Below are 24,488 nucleotides of genomic sequence, written 5' to 3' on the forward strand. Positions count from 1 at the left end.
AAGACCTGGAGGCGTGATCAATGCCATTTGGCTATTCTGAGTGGCCAAAGAGCATTGATCACGCCTCCAGGTCTTTAGTTTACTCAAGTTAGGGAATAAGACCTGGTACTTAAGACACGCAAAATACAGCCCCAGGACTACTACATTTGTTACTGCACCTCTGCCCCTGAGAACGCGGGGAGAACATGCAGACTCCACACAGAAAGGCCCTTTCGCCAACCCCACTTATAGGGTATGGGCACTGATGACGAGGGGAATCGAAAAATAGATCTACTACAATCAACGTTGTGAGCTTGTAGAATGATCTGCTATTATTTTCGGAACGTGACACCCTGCGTCAAACCAAAACAAAAAAACTACTTCTTCTCCACTAGTCGCTCCCAGACATTTTACTTTACGTTTTCATTTGTTGACGAAATTGTTAACCCCGTTTTGGGGCGGGAACCCCTTTTGGTGTCAGCATCATGTTATGCTTTAGCTATTGAAAAATAGCAGATCTACAGGCTCATAGCGCGCCACCGAGTGGCGCGCTATGAGCTTGTAGATCTGCTATTTTAGAAAAATCGACATAGAAACTGACATAGAAACATAGCTTTTTCAGAAAACTGTCAGGATGTAGAAGACATTTGTAGAATCTGATCTCAGGTCGACAAACATTTCTAGCCATAGTTTTAGTCAAGGAAATCAACGCAGCGCTCTACACTTCTACACTTCCTGCAACAACAACATACATGTATCATGTTATGGGATTCACAGAGCCCCATGCGTGACCTCATCCGTCACCGTGGCCCCCGTCTGTGTCACATACCATAGCCATCCACAATTGGGGTTAATGTCGGAGCGAAATGTTGCACTTTTGACCTATTTCTCAATGTCACGTCGCCAATTATCCCCCAGTTCTGTATGGCAATGCTATACAGTATGCTATGGTTCTCTCAGGCTTTTCAGGACGCGACCCCCCCAAAAAATTATCATATTTGTACGTGGGACCCCCCCCCCCCCCCCCCCCCGCAATTATTTGAAATAAACAATTATTTTTGTCATGATTGTCAATCATTCCCATGTTGAAAAATGTCCATACATTTTCAAGCGTCATTTCAAAAATCACACTCGTGTGAAGTGAGGGCCGCTCGTATCGTCCTCTTATCATCACATTCCGTGCCTCAGCCAATCAAATCCTCACATTCCGTGGTACAGACACACAACGCTGTGCGTAGATAGCAGAAATAGCAGCGCAACTATTTCGGATATTTTGTAAATCTATCGGAATGAAAATAATATATATATATAAAATTGCATATTTGCACATCTGCCCTGTGCAATTTGTGGTCACGAAGCCTTTAAAGGTTCAATGAAAAAACTAAATTAAAAACAATTAAATCGTAATAATTGCAATTATTCGTGTGACGATGAATCCTGTGTTAACTGTGACACTGACAGCCCTGTAGGGAGAACTGGTCCCCATGCAGGCCCTCTGTGTGGCCTGCCCTGCAGGGGCCATGCTGTGGAGAAGTGACCTCATCCCTAACAACACCCTTTTCCCGCAAAGGAAAAGGAGAGAGAGAGAGAGAGAGAGAGAGAGAGAGAGAGAGAGAGAGAGATTGAGAGAGTTGTGCCTGCATGCCAAACGGAGGAGGTGCAGATGTCCACAGCAGAGCTGTAGAGATTAGAAGGACACGCGGTAAAGCAAACACACTCCGGCTCAGATTACATCTGTTTTGTTGTTGTTGCTCTCGGAGGACCAGCCTCTAAACATCCTCCCTTTCAGCCCATGTACAGCTTTCACCGTCCTGCTGCTTAACATGACAATGAATGTATAAACCATTCACACATACATGGAAGCATGAGTCACGCACGTACGTACGCGCCGTACACACACACACACACACACACACACACACACACACAGGCAGGGGCCTCTCAGCTGCTGGGATAAATCTGCAGTTTCCTCAAGGGAAGACCCACCCCCCTTCTTGACAACACTCACCCTCACCCCCATGTGCACATGCATGCACGCGCGCGCACACACGCACACACACACACACGCACGCACACACACAGAGAAAAAGACGTGCACATTCATGGCACACAGTACATACATAAAAACAAAACCACCCATTCACACAAACATTCTCTCTCACACACACACACACGCACGCACGCACGCACGCACATGGAGATCAGCTAAATCAGGCCTGATTTGTGATCCAGGTGTTTGCCATACCAACCCCCTAAACCTTAACCCTGACCTGAACAAAACAACCATTTCTCTTGTGACGACCAGGAAAATGGTCCTCACTAATGTCTATTTCTCAAATTACTACTACTACTGTATACTGTTCTGGCCCTCAAAAGTATAGTAATACAAGTACACGCACGCACACACACGCACACACACACGCACACACACACACACACACACACACACTGTGCGCCCCCAGGGAGACCTCCCATTGTGTGAGCGGAGGAACTCGGGTCTGCTGCTGACAGGAAGCACATCGTCCTGGCCTGAGGCTCCGCTTCCTGCAGGACACAGGAAAACACTGCAAACCTGAGAGCACATGTACGCTTCACACACACACACACACACACACATGCGCGCGCACACACACACACACACACACACACACACACACACACACACACACACACACACACACACACACACACACACACACACACACACACGCACACTGAGGCTAACATCACATGATACGTCATGCTGAGCTTAGATAACATGTCATTAGTGTGAGGCTGGTGTGTGTGTGTGTGTGTGTGTGTGTGTGTGTGTGTGTGTGTGTGTGTGTGTGTGTGTGTGTGTGTGTGTGTGTGTGTGTGTGTGTGTGTGTGTGTGCTGCGCGCTGACTGAGGCCCTGCATGTTAAGGGAAGTAACAGCATGCCACCTAATAGTTCCAGCTGTTATCCTAAGCTTAGTTCAGACTAAAAGATTTGCCAAGAGGCTAAACCCAGCGTCGACACGTCGTGGTGTGAGCTTGCAGATCGGCTATTCCCACGACGAGCGCATCGGCACAACATCGGATAAAGAACCCCAACGCTCCTCCGAGCGGAGAAACAGCGCCGGTATTGAGATCGGGGCAAAACCAAAAAGCACACGTTCTTCACTGCATGGGACCGTCCTGCCCACGCTGTGGGGGGGGAAACAGACGGATGGAGAACGTTTCATGTGGAAAAGGAATCTCAATGATTTTTTGCTTTTTTTCCCTCCCCCTTCTCCTCCTTCTTCATCCAAATCAGGTTGACTTCAAACAAGCAGACATCACATGTGTCTCATATCCTTCCAGCCCCCCCCCCCCCCCCCCCCCCTCCCTCCCTCGGATTCCCCCCCCACCACCAGCCTCCGACACAATCCGCCACATTCAGGCCTCCTACAATGAGGCATTATGCCGCCGTTTGGTGGCGACGCTGTTTTCGGCTAAAGTTTTTTGTGAAGGCCTCCTTGTTTTCTTCAGTCCCCACTAAAATAAATGACCCGCCCCACCCCCTCCCTCTCTCCCCACTGAGTCCAGGTTCAAGATGTCACAAAGAGAATTCAATGGAAGGCCACGGGGGGGCGGGGCTTGATGTGTCCGTCATCAGACACACACATCGTGTCACGTGCTTCAAAACACCGTCAACAGACAAGCTGTGGCAGCGCTATAGAGGGTGTGCGCATGCTTAAAGTGAATGGCACATCGAGTGGCAAAGCAACAGGCAAAGTGAGTTTAACATTGTTTAACGTTGTTTGATGCATTCAGACAGGACTTTTCTGTGTGGATGTAAATGGGCTGTCACGGCCAGGAAGTAGTTTTTTGCCACTCAGTAGGCGTTCCTGCATAACTTCCTGGTTTGGTGATGATGTCACGTGCATACCTAGCCTGGCATGGCCAGACTAACATCACTGCGTTAGATAATATTTAAGTCTGGAATCTCAGCATGGAACCATGCATTTAACCATGCATGGAACCATGCATTTAACCATGCATGGAACCATGCATTTAACCATGCATGGAACCATGCATTTCATGGAACCATGCATTTGGAACCATGCATTTCATGGAACCATGCATTTGGAACCATGCATTTCATGGAACCATGCATTTGGAACCATGCATTTCATGGAACCATGCATTTGGAACCATGCATTTCATGGAACCATGCATTTCCACGGGAGGGAGGGGTGGATTAAAAAAAATGCCTCTGGTGGTGATAAAACCAACCTGCCCCATATTTGCATACTGGTTCCCGATTGGTCCCTACACTATTTCGGAGGGAGTGAAATCCAATCACACAACAGAGACGGTGCCAGGCCAAAATAAATGCAATGGTTATCCCATTCTGACCTGAGATCAGTTTCTATGTCAGTCGTTCTTCGATTTTTCTAAAATAGCAGACCTACAAGCTCATAGCGCGCCACTCGGTGGCGCGCTATGAGCTTGTAGATCTGCTATTTTCCAATAGCTAAAGCATAGCATAATGTCTAAGGTCTCCTCAGACATCAATGGGTGAATGGGTGAATGAATGCATCACGGTCTCCTCAGACATCAATGGGTGAATGGGTGAATGAATGCATCACGGTCTCCTCAGACATCAATGGGTGAATGGGTGAATGAATGCATCACGGTCTCCTCAGACATCAATGGGTGAATGGGTGAATGAATGCATCACGGTCTGCTCAGACACCAATGGGTGAATGGGTGAATGAATGCACATTGTAACGGCGGCCTGGATAAAGGCTGCTATAAAAATGTCACTGGTGTATAAAGTAACCAAGTACATTTACTCAAGTACTGATGTACTAAAGTATACAGTTTTGGCATACTTTTTGTACTTTTACTCGGGTCAACTTAGAATTCGGGGACTTTTACTTGAAAGAGAGTAATAATTGTACTTATATATTTTCATTTAAGTTAAAAAAAGACTTTTACCACCACTGATGAATGCGTCATTTAGCATTTACAAGAGTCTGGTGCACATGAGTTCAGCTCTGGAGGATGTTCCATTTGCATACGGAACATGACAAAGGCCGCTATGTGCCTGCAAGCTTCCCACACTCTGTGAAGTATCCTGAACAAGCTGTTAGCCTCATGTACAGTAAGTACAGTCAGTATCCTGAACAAGCTGCTGGGGGAGACGTAGCAGCCTCAATGCCTCATGTACAGTAAGTACAGTCAGTATCCTGAACAAGCTGCTGGGGGAGACGTAGCAGCCTCATGTACAGTAAGTACAGTCAGTATCCTGAACAAGCTGCTGGGGGAGACGTAGCAGCCTCATGTACAGTAAGTACAGTAAGTATCCTGAACAAGCTGCTGGGGGAGACGTAGCAGCCTCATATACAGTAAGTACAGTACAGTATCCTGAACAAGCTGTTGGGGGAGACGTAGCAGCCTCATGTACAGTAAGTACAGTATCCTGAACAAGCTGTTGGGGGAGACGTAGCAGCCTCATGTACAGTAAGTACAGTCAGTATCCTGAACAAGCTGTTGGGGGAGACGTAGCAGCCTCATGTACAGTAAGTACAGTCAGTATCCTGAACAAGCTGTTGGGGGAGACGTAGCAGCCTCATGTACAGTAAGTACAGTACAGTATCCTGAACAAGCTGCTGGGGGAGACGTAGCAGCCTCATGTACAGTAAGTACAGTACAGTATCCTGAACAAGCTGCTGGGGGAGACGTAGCAGCCTCATGTACAGTAAGTACAGTACAGTATCCTGAACAAGCTGTTGGGGGAGACGTAGCAGCCTCATGTACAGTAAGTACAGTATCCTGAACAAGCTGTTGGGGGAGACGTAGCAGCCTCATGTACAGTAAGTACAGTCAGTATCCTGAACAAGCTGCTGGGGGAGACGTAGCAGCCTCATGTACAGTAAGTACAGTACAGTATCCTGAACAAGCTGCTGGGGGAGACGTAGCAGCCTCATGTACAGTAAGTACAGTACAGTATCCTGAACAAGCTGCTGGGGGAGACGTAGCAGCCTCATGTACAGTAAGTACAGTACAGTATCCTGAACAAGCTGTTGGGGGAGACGTAGCAGCCTCATGTACAGTAAGTACAGTATCCTGAACAAGCTGCTGGGGGAGACGTAGCAGCCTCATGTACAGTAAGTACAGTACAGTATCCTGAACAAGCTGTTGGGGGAGACGTAGCAGCCTCATGTACAGTAAGTACAGTACAGTATCCTGAACAAGCTGTTGGGGGAGACGTAGCAGCCTCATGTACAGTAAGTACAGTATCCTGAACAAGCTGCTGGGGGAGACGTAGCAGCCTCATGTACAGTAAGTACAGTACATACAGTATCCTGAACAAGCTGCTGGGGGAGACGTAGCAGCCTCATGTACAGTAAGTACAGTATCCTGAACAAGCTGTTGGGGGAGACGTAGCAGCCTCATGTACAGTAAGTACAGTATCCTGAACAAGCTGCTGGGGGAGACGTAGCAGCCTCATGTACAGTAAGTACAGTACATACAGTATCCTGAACAAGCTGCTGGGGGAGACGTAGCAGCCTCATGTACAGTAAGTACAGTCAGTATCCTGAACAAGCTGCTGGGGGAGACGTAGCAGCCTCATGTACAGTAGGTACAGTAAGTATCCTGAACAAGCTGCTGGGGGAGACGTAGCAGCCTCATGTACAGTAAGTACAGTACAGTATCCTGAACAAGCTGTTGGGGGAGACGTAGCAGCCTCATGTACAGTAAGTACAGTACAGTATCCTGAACAAGCTGCTGGGGGAGACGTAGCAGCCTCATGTACAGTAAGTACAGTACAGTATCCTGAACAAGCTGTTGGGGGAGACGTAGCAGCCTCATGTACAGTAAGTACAGTATCCTGAACAAGCTGCTGGGGGAGACGTAGCAGCCTCATGTACAGTAAGTACAGTCAGTATCCTGAACAAGCTGCTGGGGGAGACGTAGCAGCCTCATGTACAGTAAGTACAGTCAGTATCCTGAACAAGCTGTTGGGGGAGACGTAGCAGCCTCATGTACAGTAAGTACAGTACAGTATCCTGAACAAGCTGCTGGGGGAGACGTAGCAGCCTCATGTACAGTAAGTACAGTCAGTATCCTGAACAAGCTGTTGGGGGAGACGTAGCAGCCTCATGTACAGTAAGTACAGTATCCTGAACAAGCTGCTGGGGGAGACGTACGGTAGCAGCCTCATATTCAGCCTGCATAGGCAGTGATGTCAAAAGTACTCGCATGTTTCACTGAACGCATCAATACTGCAAGCAGCGTAGATGTAGCCTGGTTAATAAACCAGACTAATATCGCACGGATCCGCGGGATATTAGTCTGGGGAGGCTCAGCTTGGATTTCATTTCCAGGGAAACATTTTCTCTTTGACGCAATTGGTCAGAGCTACTGTCAGTCAAAGGTCTCAAGCATTGAACATCACTGTACCAAAGCCCGCCCATATTGCATACCGTGTCCCTATTGGGCGCACACGTTTTCGTGTGTAGAAAATGGGCGTACAATTGAGCCTCTCCAGACCGAAATCCGCCGGTAGGCAATTTTTTTTTGCCAACGGCTGATTCGGTCTGGTTTATTAACCAGGCTAGCGTAGATGTGCTCTGGTACAGGCAGAAGTCCCGTATTCAAAATGTACGTGCGAAGTTCCATGTGATATGGGACTACTGTTATGTATATATCAAAGGGTTGTTGTAGTAACATTTTGTATTGGTACATTACATATGATATATCAAAGGGTTGTTGTAGTAACATTTTGTATTGGTACATTACATATGATATAATCAAAGGGTTGTTGTAGTAACATTTTGTATTGGTACATTACATATGATATATCAAAGGGTTGTTGTAGTAACATTTTGTATTGGTACATTACATATGATATAACCAAAGGGTTGTTGTAGTAACATTTTGTATTGGTACATTACATATGATATGACCAAAGGATTGTTGTCCAGGGCTTTTCTTTGTTTTTCACTGCTAGTTGTGTTTTGTTTTTTGTGTTTTTTCTTGTCTTTTTCTTTTGTTTAACCCATTCTGACCTGAGATCAGATTCATACGAGGTTTCCGCCGGACACACACTGGTCTGATGAACCCATTCTGACCTGAGATCAGATTCATACGAGGTTTCCGCCGGACACACACTGGTCTGATTAACCCCATTCTGACCTGAGATCAGATTCTAAAAATGTCAGTCGCTCTTCGATTTTTCAAAAATAGCAGACCTACAAGCTCGTATCGCGCCACTCGGTGGCGCGATATGAGCTTGTAGATCTGCTATAGTATTTTTCAATAGCTAAAGCATAACATGATGCTGACACCAAAATGGGTGCCCGTTCAGAATGGGTTAAGTCATGTGAATTGGGTATGCTTTATTGAAAATCATTAAAAAAATAATAATAATAAACTTGCGTAAAATTACACCAGTATTGGTATAAAAATGTACTTAAAGTACCAAGAGTATAGAAAGTACTTTCACAAGTCTTCAAATGTATTCAAAATAATTTGAGAATAGCAGATCAACAAGCTGTGCATTGCAAGCCGAAATGTAGCCTATATAGGGCTGACGTTTTGTTGAATAATAATCCAAATCTACAAAGTTAAACTAACAAAAGCTTTCAAATAATCATAGTGGAGTAAAAGTACAATAATTGCCTCTGAGGAGTAGAAGTAAAAGTAGTAGTAGAAGTAAAAAAAAAAACGTCACTGTCATTGAAGCTCGCAGCGACTAGCAAAGTGTCAGCTGTTGAACGTGGATGCCAGGGTCCATTGACGACCTTGGGCGTCACGTGAGGAACTGGTAGAGATCCAAACAGCACGCAGACTAGACTGGACACCAAGACATTCTTGTAGTGGGAAACTCTGGCTGGAAACAATGTCCTTTTTGTCAAAGAAACGTGAACAGTCCAACATCCCCCCCCCCCCCCCCCCCAGCACCCTCCAGTTATTATGTCTTTGTCTTTGCAGAGACAAAAAGATGACATTGATTTGAAGCAGCAGCGAGACATGGTTTTAACGACTCCGCTTCCTCAACTATTCCCAGCTGATTCTCTTTAATGATTCCTATATATATATTAAATATATATTATGACTTTCATTCATTTCTTTTTGGATGAAGACAAATCCAATCATACATACAGTATTGCATACATATTATTGTGGTTTTCAAAGTGAGGTCCAATAAGGACCTCAGGGTGACTTGAGGGGGTTCCAAATGGACCCTTGCAGGCCTGTATAAATCTGGGTAGTGTACAAATGGAAACAAATAGATGGACCCACACATAACCCATTCTGACCTGAGATCAGATTCATACGAGGTTTTCCACTGGACACACACTGGTCTGATTAACCCATTCTGACCTGAGATCAGATTTAAAAAATGTCAGTCGTTCTTCGATTTTTCAAAAATAGCAGACCTACAAGCTCGTATCGCGCCACTCGGTGGCGCGATATGAGCTTGTAGATCTGCTATTTTTCAATAGATAAAGCATAACATGATGCTGACACCAAAATGGGTTCCCGTTCAGAAAGGGATAAGGGTGCATTTGGTTCAAATTGTACACTCTCAGAGTTACGGTGGTCGTTGAAATTAAAAACGTTTGAGAACCACTGACAGTGTAATAAACCGGTTCTGAAAATGGTTCCAAATGTGATGGAACCCAATCAGTTCCTCAATGTTGGAATGGAATCAAACCTATGGTCCTCACAACAAAATGACAGGACTGGATCCACTTGGAAGTGGCTCTCATGTGCGGATCTCGGACTTCACGTGACCACTGACTGACCTGTGGTCAGATATCTGAGATATGACACACCTTTTCTAAATGTGTATTTCAATGTGATCTGATCCCAGGACCTCAACGTTCGTTCAGTAACAGAATACAGCATTTGATATTTAGATATTTTTAAAAAAGCACCTCTTCAGCCATGGCAGTGTGTTTTAGATTATCTCGTATAGGAATCATAAGAATACATGCTGCTATGGTCCATTCTTTATTCTTTAATAGGCAGGAGAGAGTGAGACCAGGAGAGAGTGAGACCAGGAGAGAGTGAGACCAGGAGAGAGTGAGAGAGGCAGGAGAGAGTGAGACCAGGAGAGAGTGAGACCAGGCAGGGAAAATGGATAACACAGGATGGCACAGATTATCCCATTTTGTGCGGGAGCATTATGTTATGCTTTAGCTATTGAAAAACAGCAGATCTACAAGCTCATAGCGCGCCACCGAGTGGCGCGCTACGATCTTGTAGGTCTGCTATTTTTTGAAAAATCGAAGAACCACTGACATAGAAGAATTTTTTTAGAATCTGATCTCAGGTCAAAATGGGTTATGAACCAGTGCTCTCAGTCAGTGGTATAAGCAACCACCAGGACATCACAGATCAACGTCCTTGAAAACAATCTGCATAGCAGTCTGCAGAAAGACACATCCCATTCCCCGCATATACTGTAGCACTGATGCTCTCGTCCCATCCAGTAACAGATCCCTGAGGAGCAGATGAAAAAGCCCCACCCCAAAAAAAAGGTTTTCCCATTTTTCAACCCATTAGCCGTTGTTTCCACTGGCCTCCACTGCAACCGGTCCAGTTAATCCATTAGCCGTTGTTTCCACTGGCCTCCACTGCAACCGGTCCAGTTAATCCATTAGCCGTTGTTTCCACTGGCCTCCACTGCAACCGGTCCAGTTAATCCATTAGCCGTTGTTTCCACTGGCCTCCACTGCAACCGGTCCAGTTAATCCATTAGCCGTTGTTTCCACTGGCCTCCACTGCAACCGGTCCAGTTAATCCATTAGCCGTTGTTTCCACTGGCCTCTACTGCAACCGGTCCAGTTAATCCATTAGCCGTTGTTTCCACTGGCCTCCACTGCAACCGGTCCAGTTAATCCATTAGCCGTTGTTTCCACTGGCCTCCACTGCAACCGGTCCAGTTAATCCATTAGCCGTTGTTTCCACTGGCCTCCACTGCAACCGGTCCAGCCAGGCTGTTCTCTGGCTCCGGTTCCGCTGCAGGAGTCAGAGTCAAATTGCATTCTGGGAGCAAAACAGTCCCCTGTTTTCATTTGCGGTGAGCCACACTTTTTTTTTTTTTTTTTTTTTTAAGATATTTTTTTGCGGCTTACGCCTTTTATTGATTTTTGAAGGGACAGACAGTAGGCTGACAGGAAACGGGAGAGAGATGGGGGGATGACATGCGGTAAAGGCCGTGTCGGGTCCGGGAGTCGAACCCGCGGCACACCACGACTGGATCACCAGTCCGGTGCCCAGACCGTTACGCTACGGCCTTTGCGGTGAGCCACACTTATGACACAATATCCAGGCCGTGGCTCAGCCCACTGTACACACTGTATGACCCGAGACAGGCCGTGGCTCAGCCCACTGTACACACTGTATGACCCAAGAGGCTCAGCCCACTGTACACACTGTATGACCCAACCAGGCCGTGGCTCAGCCCACTGTACACACTGTATGACCCAAGAGGCTCAGCCCACTGTACACACTGTATGACCCAACCAGGCCGTGGCTCAGCCCACTGTACACACTGTATGACCCAAGAGGCTCAGCCCACTGTACACACTGTATGACCCAACCAGGCCGTGGCTCAGCCCACTGTACACACTGTATGACCCAACCAGGCCGTGGCTCAGCCCACTGTACACACTGTATGACCCGAGAGAGGCCGTGGCTCAGCCCACTGTACACACTGTATGACCCAACCAGGCCGTGGCTCAGCCCACTGTACACACTGTATGACCCTCCAGGCCGTGGCTCAGCCCACTGTACACACTGTATGACCCTCCAGGCCGTGGCTCAGCCCACTGTACACACTGTATGACCCTCCAGGCCGTGGCTCAGCCCACTGTACACACTGTATGACCCTCCAGGCCGTGGCTCAGCCCACTGTACACACTGTATGACCCTCCAGGCCGTGGCTCAGCCCACTGTACACACTGTATGACCCTCCAGGCCGTGGCTCAGCCCACTGTACACACTGTATGACCCAAGAGAGGCTTTGTCTTCAAATGCCATTGGCCAGCTCCGAACACAAGCCAATCCCCATTGGCCAGCTCCAAACACAAGCCAATCCCCCATTGGCCAGCTCCAAACACAAGCCAATCCCCACGCCAAGCAAAACAAGACAAAGCTGAGTGCCTTTGGAGTTGGCTTTGACCTCACCAAATTTAAAAAGGACCACTTCACCACTTTTCAACCGATCTTCATATAATACTAGGTCCTCACTAATAATTAATCATCTTTTTTTTTTCCTACTCAGCTCTGGGCAGTTCAGAAACCCGTCCAACAGTGACATCATCGTTAGGCAGATTTTTTTTTAATACAAGATATTTTTACAAAAATGTTTACTTGTTTACATTTCTATTATCGTGAGAACAATGGCTTCCATTTTCATTGCAACTTGCATGCAGTTTCTATTAGCTTGGATTCCCCATCGATGATGTCACTGGTGGACAGGTTTCTGAACTGCCCACAGCCCTCCTATGAGACACAGACTGAGTAGAAAAGAATGGTGCCATTTTATCATGATTATTAGTGAGGAGGACCTATTATATGAAGACAGGTGGAAAAGTGGTGAAGTGGTCAAATGTCTTCCGTTTTCTCCATACATTTATTCCCTACTATTTTGTACAACAGTGTCACACGACAGTAGCGAAAATAGCCGATCTACAAGTTCACAACGTGTGACTATGCGGCACGTTGTGAGCTTCTGAATCGGCTATTTTCGCTATTCGCAAAATATACTGAAAGACGATGTGAAGGTGCTTAACCCATTCTAACCTGAGATCAGATTCATACGAGGTTTCCACTGGACACACACTGGTCTGATTAAACCCATTCTGACCTGAGATCAGATTTAAAAAATGTCAGTCGTTCTTCGATTTTTCAAAAATAGCAGATCTACAAGCTCATATCGCGCCACTCGGTGGCGCGATATGAGCTTGTAGATCTGCTATTTTTCAATAGATAAAGCATAACATGATGCTGACACCAAAATGGATGCCCGGTCAGAATGGGTTAAAGTGTCTGTGGGTTTTAGAAATATTGAACCAATGCAAAGCATTAACAAGCGCTTGGAACTACATGTACATCGGATCAAAGAATAAGCATCCAACAATTACAAAACAATTGTATCCACTATTCTTGGAGATTTCCATACGACAGCGAAAGTGGCGGAAATCATTGGCGTGCGTCTTCACTACACCTCTGCATTTTGTGTAGCCTATACATAAAACAAAACAATCAAAGCATCGGGAAACTCCAGCCCAGAACGGCCTCCAAAAGCGCCATGCACAGCACAGCCCAGGCTGTGACCCATTTGTTTCCTGTTCACTACAGTAGCAATTGGTGCATCCAGATGTTTGATTCTCATAACTGCGTTCCAGATGTCAACAACCGGTGCTATTGGGCTCCTTTGGAAGCTACTGAACTTATATACAGTAGGTGATTATTTGTCAGTTGTTTCCCTGGTGGAAATTATACTAATCCGCGAGCATCTCGTGGATTTGAGAATGTCAGTTAATGACAGGGCAGTGGGGTCCATATCTTTCAAAATGGTTTGCCTTACAAAGCGCCACGAGAACTATGCAAACTATTAGCCACTTAAACCCTGTATACTTACTGACCGGGACCCCCAGGGCTCTGTACTATAGGTCTGCCTGTGTACACCCAATCCCTTCGCCCAAAGTAGCCAATCTACAAGCTCAAAACGCATACGTTGTGAGCTTGCAGATCTGCTATTTTGGCCCAGTGTTTGGACCCAGAAATAGGGACACTATAGATTCACATGGTTAAGGTAAAAATACCCATCGGCAAACTATGAGGTCATTCACAATGTGGTGTGTGTGTGTGTGTGTGTGTGTGTGTGTGTGTACACACACTAATATAGTAATATAGTTATACATAATGTGTTGATAATATTAGCCTCACAGCTGAAGTGATTAGCCTGTAATGACTTCATGCGTTACGCAACACAGAATTCTTCAATCAATCCGTGAGATCTGTACTGTACCAATCAGTGTTGCCAGATTTTGTGGGAGAAACAAGCGGACCGGTCTGCCGAAAAACAAGCTCAAAAGAAGCGACTACATCTGCATGATTTACACAAATCAAAATCACTTCAACCACTTTAACCCTATTTACCGTCTGGAATATACCATCTTGGAATATATTTGAAACATTTTAAGAACACAAATGTAGGCTACTATATGGGGGTCCCTGGAACAAAATAACTTCAGATGAGGGTCCGAAGCAGACAAATATATATAAGAAAAATAATATAATAAATAAATAAACTACACTTTATTCACAATGTGCGGCATCAAATTTCACAGGAATAGTACTTGAGAATGTCTTCTACCATGAGATCTCATAATTCAATTCTCCAAATGGGAATTTGGAGTGAGGAAATCAATAATGCATGCTACTGTACTGCAGGATTAAAAGTGCAGACAGCTGGGAGAAGATTTGTACTGAGATAGCAAACAGAAAGTACAAACAAATGAGTGTCCTCTTTTGTTTGCTCGTGTTGTTACTCCCAAACAATGATATCTTTCAGTGCTTACAGCACAGCACTGCATACATATAAATACTAAATAGGCTACATTTTAAGGTTTTAACTTTTTTGATCCAATTCTATACTTTTATTTGAGAGTTGGACAACTATACTATGTTGTTAGTGAGTTACAAATCACTGTGATCTCCACCTCGGAGGAAACTCTGGACTGCCAATCAGAGGCAGGCGGGGCGTTACCATGTCTATGCTGGGACGTAGAAAAGATATACGCGTTTGGAACATAGACTGTAAAAAATATGGACAAAGCGTTCGCCGGGTCTAACATGGACGTAAAATGAAGCCTGTTATTCCTGCATTGTAAGTCGCCATCTTTCTAGATCCGTTTGGTACCAGCTGGCCATTGGCTGGCTCCGTTTTGGACCAGCTGGCCATTGGCTGCCCAGACAACGAGGCGGGACTTCCCCCCTTCTTCTCCGTTGGTTTTTATTTTGACTCGAGTGGGAGGGGAATCCCGATCATAGACTGTAACGGTAGCCACGCCCCTCAGAACATACGCGATGTTTTTTTTTCTTTATGGTCATTTTTTTTATTAATGGGACCATAATTTTCCAAAAAGAATATTATGACATTAGAAATGAGACTTTAAACTAGTGACTGGAAGAAGAAAGTATTCATGACCATGTTTATTAAGGTAATACAGTCTAGGTGAAGTTGGGCCAAAATACATGGGCCTCTATGGAGCTATGGGGCTTTTTGGGTCCAGTCCAGCGCCACAACAGGCCATTATATGAACTACCGATTTCAAATGAGGCTTCACGAAATATCTGGCTGACTGCCCCCCTGGTTTGGAACCATTGGTTGCCCCATGGCAAGAGTTACTCCCACATTGAACCATTGGTTGCCCCATGGCAAGAGTTACTCCCACATTGTTCTTGTTGCTCTGAGCAAACATGTACAGCTACATGTTATGATGTATATATGATGATTTCTTGTTTTTTTAAGATATTTTTGCTTTTTTTTTGGCCTTTATTTGACAGGTAGACAGGAAAGGGGGGGCGGGAAGAGATGGGGGGAGGACACAGCATCCCGCCGGGATCGGGACTCGAACCCGCGGCATGCTGTAAATGTAAAGCTAGGTGGGAGGTAAGGAGGCAAGGTGCCTGGACCGCTGAGCCACTGCCCAGGCCCATTTCCTGTTTTTCACAGAAGTGCAGGCCTATATTTGTACGTCTTTAAATGTTCTGATGAATTGAAAATGGAGGACCCTGATGTAAACAAGCCTTTGTGCTTTTCCTTGTTTCATCCTAGTAGCAGTTTTTGTATTAAAGGACCACTTCACCACTTTTCAACCTATCTTCATATAATAGGTCCTCACTAATAATCATGAGAAAATGGCACGATTTTCTTCTACTCAGTCTGTGTGTCATAGGAGGGCTGTGGGCAGTTTATAAACCGTCTTCCAGTGACATCATCATTAGGCAGATTTTTTTTAAAACAAGATTTCTTTTTAAAAATTCTTTTGATTTTTATTATCGTGAAAACGATGGCTTCCATTTTCGCATTGCAACTTTTCAGGACTAGAAAGCCTGCAGTTTCTATTAGCTTGTATTCCCCATCGATGATGTCACTGGAATACGGTTTCTGAACTGCCCACAGCCCTCCTATGAGACACAGACCGAGTAGAAAAAGATTGCGCCATTTTTTCATGATTATTAGTGAGGACCTATTATATGAAGATAGGTTGAAAAGTGGTGAAGTGGTCCTTTAACTTGTGCTTTCGTTTGAAATGTACCCATAATAAGTTCCAAATCAACAATGGATTAATAATTAAATAAATTATTGAATATTATAATATGAATATTCTTCTTTATATACGTCTCTCTCTCTCTGGACTGGTTATACTGTACCTATACTGACATCATGACAGATTTCCTGGGCAAGAGAAACAACAACTTCTCTACATCCTACATCCTAATGTTTATTGTCCATCCACTGTCAAGCTAATTTGCTGCTCTGTGATCCATAACAACACATGGATGGTTTCCATGATGCCGTGCTATCATGAAGGCCAGTATTACAGGAAGTCCTTCTGGAAGTGGATTATTTGCGTTCTCATTGTGAGAAGGTTTTGATTCCACGCACTGCGAGTCAGGATTTCAGGGAATCAGGGTTAGGGTTAGGGTTAGGGTTACCCTAACCCTAACCCTAACCCAGGATTTCAGGGAATCAGGGTTAGGGTTAGGGTTAGGGTTACCCTAACCCTAACCCTAACCCAGGATTTCAGGGAATCAGGGCACACAAGGTTTGATATAAAGTGGCTCTTTCCCAAGCCATGTTAGCAGTTGATTTGGTGTGGTTATATTTAGCCCAGCATTAGTATTTATCAGTTGATTTGGTGTGGTTATATTTAGCCCAGCATTAGTATTTATCAGTTGATTTGGTGTGGTTATATTTAGCCCAGCATTAGTATTTATCAGTTGATTTGGTGTGGTTATATTTAGCCCAGCATTAGTATTTATCAGTTGATTTGGTGTGGTTATATTTAGCCCAGCATTAGTATTTAACAGTTGATTTGGTGTGGTTATATTTAGCCCAGCATTAGTATTTATCAGTTGATTTGGTGTGGTTATATTTAGCCCAGCATTAGTATTTATCAGTTGATTTGGTGTGGTTAGATTTAGCCCAGCATTAGTATTTCCCATACAGTCCAGAGCACGGGCAGCCATGGGGAGGATAGTTAGATAGAGCTACAGTGACAACTTTCAAAGATGTATTATTATACAAAGGGAAATTCATGTTATTGACAACAGCTGTGTTCCAGTAAGTAAGGCTGTTAATGCCAAAGGAAGCCACAGATAGCTGTGCTGTACTTTGTATTATTATGACATAAAGCATTATGGTAATAGTCTTAGTCCAGGAGTCTTCAACAGGGGTGCCCAAAATTACTACAGGGGGTTCAGATCTTTGTGCGATGGGATTTGTTTTTTACATTAACCACTTGAACTCTAGCATCCCTATTCTGAGGGGAACATTAGCCGAAAATAGACGATTTACAAGCTCGCAGCGCGAGTCGTCGTGAGCTTGTAGATCTGATATTTTCCGCAAAGAGGAACCCAAGTACAACTTGTCCAAGTAAATACACATTAACGTGAATCCAACGCAATGATAGTACAGTACTGTCAAACAAGTATACAAAGTACATCTATGAGAACATTTAATGCAACACAATATGTAGTGGGGCTTCCCTGCTTCCCTGCTATGATAACACAATATGTAGTGGGGCTTCCCTGCTTCCCTGCTATGATAACACAATATGTAGTGGGGCTTCCCTGCTTCCCTGCTATGATAACACAATATGTAGTGGGGCTTCCCTGCTTCCCTGCTATGATAACACAATATGTAGTGGGGCTTCCCTGCTTCCCTGCTATGATAACACAATATGTAGTGGGGCTTCCCTGCTTCCCTGCTATGATAACACAATATGTAGTGGGGCTTCCCTGCTTCCCTGCTATGATAACACAATATGTAGTGGGGCTTCCCTGCTTCCCTGCTATGATAAGACAACACAATATGTAGTGGGGCTTCCCTGCTTCCCTGCTATGATAACACAATATGTAGTGGGGCTTCCCTGCTTCCCTGCTATGATAATAATATGTAGTGGGGCTTCCCTGCTTCCCTGTTATGATAACACAATATGTAGTGGGGCTTCCCTGCTTCCCTGCTATGATAACACAATATGTAGTGGGGCTTCCCTGCTTCCCTGCTATGATAACACAATATGTAGTGGGGCTTCCCTGCTTCCCTGCTATGATAATAATATGTAGTGGGGCTTCCCTGCTTCCCTGCTATGATAACACAATATGTAGTGGGGCTTCCCTGCTTCCCTGCTATGATAACACAATATGTAGTGGGGCTTCCCTGCTTCCCTGCTATGATAAGCGGCTTTCCAGACAGTAATCACAACACAAACGTTAAGCGCTCAGACGACAGAGCAAATGATCTGATGTGTAAAGACAATTTAAATGGAGACAAAGAGGGTTCCAGTGTGTGTGAAAGCTTACAGTATGTTGACACTGAGGCAGACAATGACCCCGACTTAAAAAGACACTGAAACACAATCAGCCTGCATATCTTCCAAACTCTAAACATGACTTCTGAAGGGCTTTTCCCTCTTTGAGGAGCAATTTGAAAAGCCACTCCAATCAGAGAAATCTGGCACCAATGCGGAAAGTGGTAATTTCCATTTTCAAAGGGTGGGTGCCTGCTAATTATGGGGAAAGCCTTCAGCTATCAGCTTCCATGTAGGCCCTGACACTTAGCGCAAATTACTGCCTGAGAACAAAATGCTTAAACTTTCAAAGATAAAGGCACCAGGGCCATTTTCATAGACCAGGCCATAAGTGTGCGTTTGGAATGTTTGAAAACACACACTCCTACATTTACTGTTGTGACTGTAATCAGTGAATGTCAACTTAATGCTGGAGCAAGGAATGATTCCTGGACGCGTTACAGCTGTTATCTCCAAGATTATCCTTAGAATAACAAACCACTGGCTCCAAATCAGACCGCGGGTTCCAGTGTTCACTCTCTGCATCATCACACCACCACTGGGATGGGGAAATTAAGCCAAATGCGGCTACAAAGACACATGGCTGCATGTTTCCAGGCACTGTCGAGGCGTCTTAGCAGCACTTGGCTAAGTCAGTTCACCTCAAACCAGGACCAAAATGAAGATATGATAAAACAATACATAAGAAGATTATACTATACGCCTGAATAAAGGAAGAATAACTTTCATCATCTTCTCCTCACTGCGATCCTGAGCATAACAGTGGCCCCCCGTGACACCCTTCACTAAATTTACAGTGGTTCTATTTTTGAGAGGTCAGACGGTAAGTCATACCCCAGGGTATACTGTTGCAGAGTGGAGCGCCACCGGGCACTGTCGCCGTCCCATGTGAGCTCATCAATGTTGTTGAAACGCCTCACGCTTTTGGACATGTACAGTAACAGGCGCCAAGTGTTTGGATTCGCTGCAATGACCCTCCCGGGTGATAGTAGCCCTAGATAACACGACAGGAATTAAAACGTGGGAGCTGGGAGGGATGGATGGGGTGGAGGAGGGTGTCAGGCAGAGGGGGCAGGACTAGGTCTGCTCAAATGAGGGCTTGGCTGCTTCGTTTCTGTGGCATGCGTGAGACGATATTTAGTGATCAACTCATTTGTTTAGACATTATTACCACCGCTCCCTGACTCCTCTGGTGCTCCTCTTAGTCCAAAAACATTTAAATGAGTGATGGGTCACACTCTGAATGAGTGATTTAACTTCTTCAATTTCTTCTCCATGTCTTTTTAATAGGACAAACATTTATGCTATCCAGCGTTCTCGTCAGTGTCCGATTTGAACTATTTAAGCCTGGTTTTATACTGCCTGTATTGTACAGTCTACGTCGTGATGTGAGCTTGCAGATCACCGATTTTCTTTCTAAGGCATTTTGACGAATAGGGGAACAAATGTTATGAAATTCCATTATATCATTCTCTGTAGCCTACATGTCATTTAGTCGAGTAGTTGGCTTTGGCACAATTACATCTGCAATGTCGTGTCAGAAACAAACACAATACCCATTCTTAAAGCACATTAACTTTAGTAAAGATTTGCTTTAGTCTTATAGCTTAAATATTATATTTTGCACCTTTTGTACCCGTTTTGCACTTCTGTTTTTGTATTTATGGATTATGCTTTGTTTTCCCTGCGTAATGAAATGTAATGTAATGTACACAATGTGTCTGTTTGTTTGTTTGTTTGTTTTTTGTAGGGGCTGCGGGTGTAAATTAGCAGCTTTGCTAAATGCGGTAGCATTTACATTGCATTGATATGTATGGTTAATTAATATGCAGCGTCTCACGTGTGCTCTAAATAAACAAAGTAAATGAAGTAACAATGCTCAGAGATATCATCTGGCTGTGACAGAAGCAGCATGCATGGGGAGCCTCCACAACACACTAAAACCAAACAAAAACTATGACTAAAACTAACAATAGATATATTGACAAATAAAAACTAGACTAAAATGTTAGGGAGGGACTAGTGGAGAAGAGACCGAGTAGAACTAAAAGACAAGTCATTTTCATGCTTGGTTGCCTTCGGGTGCTCTAAAAACCTGCGACACGTTGTGAGCTTGTAGATCGGCTATTTTCAGCATGCAACCAAGTGTAATAATATCAGCCATTTTACGATGGCATCAATCAAGGCACGCCAAAATACATTTTGGTCGACAAAATCCACTGTAGATTTAGTAGACTAAAATTGTATGACATTTAGTCGAGTGACAACTTTTCAGATAACAAAGAAAATGTAAAAACAAATGTATTCAAAAGGCCGTGACTAAAACTGAATCAAAATGGGCTGTCAAAATCAACACGGATGTGTTTGTCACTGCTTGCCTCGTCCTCTCCTCCTCCTCCTCTCCCACCTCTCGGACACTTCTCACACGTCTACAGAATACGCCAGTGACACTTTTTTAGACGTGTGATATTTTTACGGCGTTTCCGGCGACGACACGGCTAAACTTTCATTTGAACCGGAGCTATAATCAGTGGCAATATTAGGTTCACGAGGCAACAGCCAGTTTCATGAGGCAGGAGGAAGTCCTTGTTGTGAGAAGTTGATTGGACACTGTGTGGTCATTCCAGGCCAGACATGTCACGTGTCATCTCGTCCACCATAACTCGCATTGTTAACCACTTCAGCCCACTTTAAACTTTAACCACTTCAACCCTACATAGGCTGTACTTTGTTGACCGGAGTGCCCCAAGGCGCTATACTAGGTACCCCCCCCCCCCCTCCCCCCCCCCCCTTCACCATCAAATGTTTTTGCTGAAAATAGCCAGCCTATAGGAGCTCACGGCGCAGTATACGTGCTATAGTAGAATGTCCTGAGTGCCCGTGGCTACAGGCATAGGGGTTCAAGGGGTTCATGTTTACATCTCTGATATAGTAGCTCTTTCTGGGCTCTCTTTTGTTTGGTTGTGTTTGGAGTTTCCTTCTATTGTTCCGTGAGAGGATGTTCCTCTGGGTTGTTCTGACGTTGTGTAAAGCGGAGCGCAGCGCGGCAGAACTAAAGGAGGATGTTCCTCTGGGTTGTTCTGACGTTCTGTAAAGCGGAGCGCAGCGCGGCAGAACTAAAGCGGGACACGTGACGGGTCAGAAGCAGCAGTATGTGGTCCGTCTAAACCCGTCTGATGGGAGAATTAACACACTATTATATTAGCCAGCTTAAGGACAGAGATAGACTCACATGACATGACAGGCAACACAGGCTCAGGCATGTTGCCATGTCCGCTTATTATGTCAAATAAGTGACTTCATGGTCTTGTTTTTCTGTGAAGTTGCTTGTAAATATATTGGTAGGTGGGGGGTTGGGGGGGGGGGGGGGGGGGGGGGGGGGCTTGTTGCTAAAGTGTAGTTGCTTACTTGGGAGTGTTTCCTAAAGTTGTTTAAACCAGTTTAAACTCAAACATTTTAATGTCAACGATCCTCCAAATTAACTGAAAACATTTTGTTTTCACATTTATTTTCCAAGATTCTTTTGAAAATAGCCAATCAGCATCTTGTAGATCTTCTATTTTCTTTTTGGCTTTTCTGCCTTACAATTACAATTTACAATTTAGGCATTTAGCAGACGCTCTTAATCCAGAGCGACTTAACATTAAGCAAGAACAAAAAAGCATGGGAATACATCACATAAAAACATTTATCAAGAAACATGCGTAAGCTAAGAAAGTAACAGTGAAATATCTATATAATGAAGCTATACATATAAACTATACATCTATACTACTATGCTATACATATGTACTATGATGTGCTATGACTATATACAATGCAATTATAGTGCTGTCTACATAACAATAACATGCTATAAGTCTGTATCAAATGCTATCTAAGTCTACAGAAATGCTATCTAAGGGGGTGGGGTAAGTGCTATATGGGCCATGATGGAGTCTGAAAAGGTGGGTTTTCAGACTACGGCGGAAGATTGGGAGACGCTGCAGTTCTGACTGCAATGGGAAGTGCATTCCACATTGATTGATTCATTGATACGTAGATACAAGTGAAGAATGACAGGAAAAAGGGAGAGAGAGAGAAAGGGTCCTGCAGTGCAACGGTCCTCATGAACTATTTACAAATAGTCGATGTGTCTAGGTTGGTTTGAAAGTTCTCATGTGGCCTAGTTGCTTCTTTTGGGCTTGTTTTCGTAGACCTGGTTGCTTGTTTCCCTAGCAAAATCTGGCAATCACTGATCCGTTTTGCAATCCACTGGATCTGCATTTACAACAACAATGACCTCTAATTTAACTCAGTGATTCTCAACATCATTTCAATTCCAAGGTAACTTAGGACCCTCAGTTAGAGCATTAGACCAGTGCTTTCTGCTCCTAATGCACTGCATTAGGTGCTTTTTATGTATTGTTGAATGCCAAAGAAGTTATCTATCAATTCAATATGATTTTTTATCTCTGGGTTACCAATCTACAGGGCCCCCCCCCCCAAGGTCCATTGGGGGGCCCCCGGAGCACACATTGAGAAGCAGGGCTCTAACTCTGCATGGACAAAGTTAACACAGGAGAGAAACACACTCTAAACCATATCCTGGATCAGATTATATGGTTTAAATTAAATCAATACAACATAATGAGAGACAGGATAGACCATAAAGATGGGATGTCAGCGGTGAGGAGACAATGGGAGGAGGGGGGGGGGGGGCATTCCCACCCTTCTATTGTTTTACTAGGGGACATGTTTACTTTGGGAACACATACACGCACGCACCCACACACCCGCACACACAACCGCTCTGCTGGGCTGTCCCACATGCATCCAAAATGTCACGGTACTTACATCTGCTTTACAGTCATTTATAGGCTAGCGCTGTGCTGCCGAAACGTGACACTAATGTATAAATATGCATCCATTAGAAGCAATCACGGCTTCCACAGCGGACAATCCTTTTGACATGTTCCGAATAAAAACACGTACAGGCCAATTTATTTTTTTCTATTATTATTAAGAAGATAGGATGCCAAAAGCTGTTTGTTCTATAATTAAGCCTAATTAAACAGCTGTAGGCTATTTGTTATGAATAGGCCTTTAAACACAAACTGCAGTAAAGACAAATGACACAGTCATATAGGCTAAACGTATGACTGTCTGACTTCATACCGGACCCACCCGCGACACGAATAGCCTGACAAATGGATCTAATAAAAACAACAACATATGCCAATAAATAAATCCCTGTATACAGACAGACCATATAGTTTACCTTACGATACAGCAGCACAACAACAACAACACCGCAATTCACTCATTCATTAAGGCTACTCATTAGCCTGATCTATTTCAATTCATAGCCAGAGACAAAGTGGAGAGTCCTCTGCATGATAACTTTCCTCAGAGAAGTCTAGTAGCCAATCAATGTGTGGCTGTAAAGACCTTGATCGATGCATTTGGACCGCTGATCGATAGATGTGAGCGGTGTCTTACCTTGCGTCGGTCAGATGTGCGCTGACATTCTTCATAAGGAGGTAATGATACATTTGGGAGGAGGACGGAAAAAGTTATGTCCTTCTTGCGCGACTTCTTTGCCTCAAGTCTCTTCGAAACTTCACCGATTGGATGACTGACGGCCAGCTCGTCCAATGAGCAACGAGGGGGCGGTGCCGCTGCGTCTCTGCAGTCAGATGGCGCCAAAATGACGTGTGTTTGCCTTGAGTTTTACACAGTGGTTCTTGGGGTTCTCAAAGTGAGGTCCGGGTTCCTGTGGCCGGGTGACGTCACGGGTCCCCTGCAAAATGAAGAACAGCTTCAATATCATTTCATTCATTTGCATACATTAGTTAGGCCAATGGGAATGGCTTAAGACCTGACTACTGTATTCAGATCATAATAGTTAGTTTCACTCTCTAGTCTGGTATCTGCCACCACCTACAGTCA

The 24,488-nt window shown here is 44.6% G+C and overlaps 1 long non-coding RNA gene across 2 annotated transcripts in view; it reads right to left on the reverse strand.

The window, feature by feature from the left end:
* The window catches only part of LOC310860404, a 51,375-nt gene extending 27,219 nt beyond the window's left edge, over positions 1–24,156 (reverse strand). For both annotated transcript variants that reach the window (XR_014569378.1, XR_014569379.1), the window contains exon 1: positions 24,039–24,156. This is a non-coding gene — a long non-coding RNA (uncharacterized lncRNA). The remainder of the gene's footprint in view (positions 1–24,038) is intronic.
* Positions 24,157–24,488: the final 332 nt, after the last annotated feature.

This window comes from Protomyctophum parallelum (genome assembly GCF_964188405.1).
Source record: "Protomyctophum parallelum genome assembly, chromosome: 6".
Lineage (NCBI taxonomy): Eukaryota > Metazoa > Chordata > Actinopteri > Myctophiformes > Myctophidae > Protomyctophum > Protomyctophum parallelum.